The sequence below is a fragment of the Paramisgurnus dabryanus genome, chromosome 23 (assembly GCF_030506205.2).
Source record: "Paramisgurnus dabryanus chromosome 23, PD_genome_1.1, whole genome shotgun sequence".
NCBI lineage: Eukaryota > Metazoa > Chordata > Actinopteri > Cypriniformes > Cobitidae > Paramisgurnus > Paramisgurnus dabryanus.
This window is the reverse complement of record NC_133359.1, coordinates 131955-137954: the sequence shown is the minus strand read 5'-3', so window position 1 is coordinate 137954 and position 6000 is coordinate 131955.

Genomic DNA, 6000 nt, shown 5'->3' with positions numbered 1-6000 from the left:
CCACCGCCTGACATTTAAACGGCCGTAGCTCCGGCGCACTAAGTCCCAGGACTTCGCCCGTCGGGTCGGATGCTCTACCCGAGGGGAGATTTCCAACGAGCCAACCCGCATCTCTCTAACCCTAAGCCCGGCCGAGATACGGAGTACCACCCATTGATATTCCCACGGCCGTAGCCCCGGAGCCCTTCGCCGCAGCCCTTCGGGACACCCACCCTCGGACGCTCCGCGGAGGGACCTTTACAACGAGCCAACCCGCGCCTCTCTAACCCTTTCCCCGGCCGAGATACGACCCCGAGGACGGTGGCCCCTCTACCCGACCACAGTGCACCCGAGGCCGGCCTCGGAACCCTACACGGACACCCTGGAGCCCGTACCCGGCGCACCGTTCGGTCCCGGGCACCCACTCTTAAGCACTCCCCCCCGGCCTAAGTCCTATACTCCCGGCCCCTCTGGAGAACCAAACCGTTGGTCAACCCGAAACGATCTCCAACCGTTGGTCAACCCGAAAGTACTTCCAGCAGTTGGTCAACCCGAAAGTTTCTCCAGCCGTTGGTCAACCCCATCGACTTAGGTTCTGGAGCGGCAATAAATACGTAAGATAGCATTTAAAAACGTTTAAAAATAGATGCATTTGTTTAAAGCAAAGCATTTATTTACTTACCAGACTACAGTTGGGTTCATGTGAAACTGCAAAACACAAGATTTACAATGATGTATCACACAGTCTGATTGGACTTTGTTTTGATGTTTGTTTTATGTCTGTAAACTACATATACACACCTTTAATTTGATATAAAACAAAAGACAATAGCTTCAGATTTGACTGATATACAAAGATATTTGTACATGCAGTTTACCAAATGATTTACAGGCCTTTTGCAATGACCTCAACAAGGCCGATTTGACCCCTGTTCCCTCGAGCTGTGAGTAACATACAACAATGAGCTTGGGTTCATGTGAAACTGCAAAACACAAGCATTACAATGATGTATCAAACAATCTGAATGGACTTTTGTTTTAATTAAAAATTAAGAAATTTGTACATGCAACTTTACCATTGTGATTCACAGGCCTTGTGGCCTAAAACAGGCTCAACTGTAACTTTTCTCCTTCCTGTTAGGAACAACACACTCAAGAAAGTCACTCATATGTCTGTAAACTACTGGAGGAACCGGACTTCCAGGAGGGAAGGCCGCCCTGTCAGGCCCGCCTCGGAGTCACCTCTCTGGGCTACGGAGGTAGGGACGTGTGCCCTGGAGGAACCGGACTTCCAGGAGGGAGGGCCGCCCTGTCAGGCCCGCCTCGGAGTCACCTCTCTGGGCTACGGATACGAGATACGGCGTACCACCGCCTGACTTTTAAACGCCCGTAGCTCCGGCGCACTAAGTCCCAGGACTTTGCCCTTTGGGTCGATTGCTCCACCGGAGGGGACCTTTCCAACGATCCAACCCGCGTCTCTCTAACCCCAAGCCCGGCCGAGATACGGCGGTCCCTCCGCGGATTTTCCCACGGCCGCAGCTCGGGCGCCTTTGCTCGGATCGACTCGCCCTTTGGGTCGGTTGCTCTACCGGAGCAACCCTTTCCAAAGAGCCAACCCGCTTCTCTCTAACCCTAAGCCCGGGCGAGATACGGCGTACCACAGCCTGACCTTTAAACGCCCGTAACTCGGGCGCCTTTGCTCGGATAAACTCGTCCCTCGGGTCGGTTGCTCTACCGGAGCGGCCCTTTCCAACGAGCCAACCCGCTTCTCTCTAACCCTAAGCCCGGCCGAGATACAGGGTACCACCGCCTGACTTTTAAACGCCCGTAACTCGGGCGCCTTTGCTCGGATGAACTCGTCCCTCGGGTCGCTTGCTCTACCGGAGCGACCCTTTTCAACGAGCCAACCCGCTTCTCTCTAACCCTAAGCCCGGGCGAGATACGGGGTACCACCGCCTGACTTTTAAACGGCCGTAACTCGGGCGCCTTTGCTCGGATAAACTCGTCCCTCGGGTCGGTTGCTCTACCGGAGCGGCCCTTTCCAACGAGCCAACCCGCATCTCTCTAACCTAAGCCCGGCCGAGATACAGGGTACCACCGCCTGACCTTTAAACGGCCGTAACTCGGGCGCCTTTGCTCGGATGAACTCGTCCCTCGGGTCGGTTGCTCTACCGGAGCGGCCCTTTCCAACGAGCCAACCCGCTTCTCTCTAACACTAAGCCCGGCCGAGATACGGGGTACCACCGCCTGACCTTTAAACGGCCGTAGCTCCGGCGCACTAAGTCCCAGGACTTCGCCCGTCGGGTCGGTTGCTCTACCCGAGGGGAGATTTCCAACAAGCCAACCCGCATCTATCTAACCCTAAGCACGGCCGAGATACGGAGTACCACCCATTGATATTCCCACGGCCGTAGCCCCGGAGCCCTTTGCCGCAGCCCTTCGGGACACCCACCCTCGGACGCCCCGCGGAGGGACCTTTCCAACGAGCCAACCCGCGCCTCTCTAACCCTTTCCCCGGCCGAGATACGACCCCGAGGACGGTGGCCCCTCTACCCGACCACAGTTCACCCGAGGCCGGCCTCGGAACCCGCCACGGACACCCTGGAGCCCGTACCCGGCGCACCGTTCGGTCCTGGGCACCCACTCTTAAGCACTCCCCCCCGGCCTAAGCCCCATACTCCCGGCCCCTCTGGAGAACCAAACCGTTGGTCAACCCGAAACGATCTCCAACCGTTGGTCAACCCGAAAGTACTTCCAGCAGTTGGTCAACCCGAAAGTTTCTCCAGCCGTTGGTCAACCCCATCGACTTAGGTTCTGGAGCGGCAATAAATACGTAAGATAGCATTTAAAAACGTTTAAAAATAGATGCATTTGTTTAAAGCAAAGCATTTATTTACTTACCAGACTACAGTTGGGTTCATGTGAAACTGCAAAACACAAGATTTACAATGATGTATCACACAGTCTGATTGGACTTTGTTTTGATGTTTGTTTTATGTCTGTAAACTACATATACACACCTTTAATTTGATATAAAACAAAAGACAATAGCTTCAGATTTGACTGATATACAAAGATATTTGTACATGCAGTTTACCAAATGATTTACAGGCCTTTTGCAATGACCTCAACAAGGCCGATTTGACCCCTGTTCCCTCGAGCTGTGAGTAACATTCAACAATGAGCTTGGGTTCATGTGAAACCGCAAAACACAAGCTTTACAATGATGTATCACACAGTCTGATTGGACTTTGTTTTGATTAAAAATTAAGAAATTTGTACATGCAACTTTACCATTGTGATTCACAGGCCTTGTGGCCTAAAACAGGCTCAACTGTAACTCTTCTTCTTCCTGTTAGGAACAACACACAGTAAAGTCACTCACATGTCTGTAAACTACACATACACACCTTTAATTTGATATAAAACAAAAGACAATAGCTTCAGATTTGACTGATATACAAAGATATTTGTACATGCAGTTTACCAAATGATTTATAGGCCTTTTGCAATGACCTCAACAAGGCCGATTTGACCCCTGTTCCCTCGAGCTGTGAGTAACATACAACAATGAGCTTGGGTTCATGTGAAACTGCAAAACACAAGCTTTACAATGATGTATCACACAGTCTGATTGGACTTTGTTTTGATTAAAAATTAAGAAATTTGTACATGCAACTTTACCATTGTGGTTCACAGGCCTTGTGGCCTAAAACAGGCTCAACTGTAACTCTTCTCCTTCCTGTTAGGAACAACACACAGTAAAGTCACTCATATGTCTGTAAACTACACATACACACCTTTAATTTGATATAAAACAAAAGACAATAGCTTCAGATTTGACTGATATACAAAGATATTTGTACATGCAGTTTACCAAATGATTTACAGGCCTTTTGCAATGACCTCAGCAAGGCCGATTTGACCCCTGTTCCCTTGAGCTGTGAGTAACATACAACAATGAGCTTGGGTTCATGTGAAACTGCAAAACACAAGCTTTACAATGATGTATCACACAGTCTGATTGGAATTTGTTTTGATTAAAAATTAAGAAATTTGTACATGCAACTTTACCATTGTGATTCACAGGCCTTGTGGCCTAAAACAGGCTCAACTGTAACTCTTCTCCTTCATGTTTGGAACAACACACTCAAGAAAGTCACTCATATGTCTGTAAACTACTGGAGGAACCGGACTTCCAGGAGGGAAGGCCGCCCTGTCAGGCCCGCCTCGGAGTCACCTCTCTGGGCTAGGGAGGTATGGACGTGTGCCCTGGAGGAACCGGACTTCCAGGAGGGAGGGCCGCCCTGTCAGGCCCGCCTCGGAGTCACCTCTCTGGGCTACGGATACGAGATATGGCGTACCACCGCCTGACTTTTAAACGCCCGTAGCTCCGGCGCACTAAGTCCCAGGACTTTGCCCTTTGGGTCGATTGCTCCACCGGAGGGGACCTTTCCAACGAGCCAACCCGCGTCTCTCTAACCCCAAGCCCGGCCGAGATACGGCGGTCCCTCCGCGGATTTTCCCACGGCCGCAGCTCGGGCGCCTTTGCTCGGATCGACTCGCCCTTTGAGTCGGTTGCTCCACTGGAGGGGACCTTTCCAACGAGCCAACCCGCTTCTTTCTAACCCTAAGCCCGGGCGAGATACGGCGTACCACCGCCTGACCTTTAAACGCCCGTAACTCGGGCGCCTTTGCTCAGATGAACTCGTCCCTCGGGTCGGTTGCTCTACCGGAGCAACCCTTTCCAACGAGCCAACCCGCTTTTCTCTAACCCTAAGCCCGGGAGAGATACGGCGTACCACCGCCTGACCTTTAAACGCCCGTAACTCGGGCGCCTTTGCTCGGATGAACTCGTCCCTCGGGTCGGTTGCTCTACCGGAGCGACCCTTTTCAACGAGCCAACCCGCTTCTGTCTAACCCTAACCCCGGGCGAGATACGGGGTACCACCGCCTGACTTTTAAACGGCCGTAACTCGGGCGCCTTTGCTCGTATAAACTCGTCCCTCGGGTCGGTTGCTCTACCGGAGCGGCCCTTTCCAACGAGCCAACCCGCTTCTCTCTAACCCTAAGCCCGGCCGAGATACAGGGTACCACCGCCTGACCTTTAAACGGCCGTAACTCGGGCGCCTTTGCTCGGATGAACTCGTCCCTCGGGTCGGTTGCTCTACCGGAGCGGCCCTTTCCAACGAGACAACCCGCTTCTCTCTAACACTAAGCCCGGCCGAGATACGGGGTACCACCGCCTGACATTTAAACGGCAGTAGCTCCGGCGCACTAAGTCCCAGGACTTCGCCCGTCGGGTCGGATGCTCTACCCGAGGGGAGATTTCCAACGAGCCAACCCGCATCTCTCTAACCCTAAGCCCGGCCGAGATACGGAGTACCACCCATTGATATTCCCACGGCCGTAGCCCCGGAGCCCTTCGCCGCAGCCCTTCGGGACACCCACCCTCGGACGCTCCGCGGAGGGACCTTTACAACGAGCCAACCCGCGCCTCTCTAACCCTTTCCCCGGCCGAGATACGACCCCGAGGACGGTGGCCCCTCTACCCGACCACAGTGCACCCGAGGCCGGCCTCGGAACCCTACACGGACACCCTGGAGCCCGTACCCGGCGCACCGTTCGGTCCCGGGCACCCACTCTTAAGCACTCCCCCCCGGCCTAAGTCCTATACTCCCGGCCCCTCTGGAGAACCAAACCGTTGGTCAACCCGAAACGATCTCCAACCGTTGGTCAACCCGAAAGTACTTCCAGCAGTTGGTCAACCCGAAAGTTTCTCCAGCCGTTGGTCAACCCCATCGACTTAGGTTCTGGAGCGGCAATAAATACGTAAGATAGCATTTAAAAACGTTTAAAAATAGATGCATTTGTTTAAAGCAAAGCATTTATTTACTTACCAGACTACAGTTGGGTTCATGTGAAACTGCAAAACACAAGATTTACAATGATGTATCACACAGTCTGATTGGACTTTGTTTTGATGTTTGTTTTATGTCTGTAAACTACATATACACACCT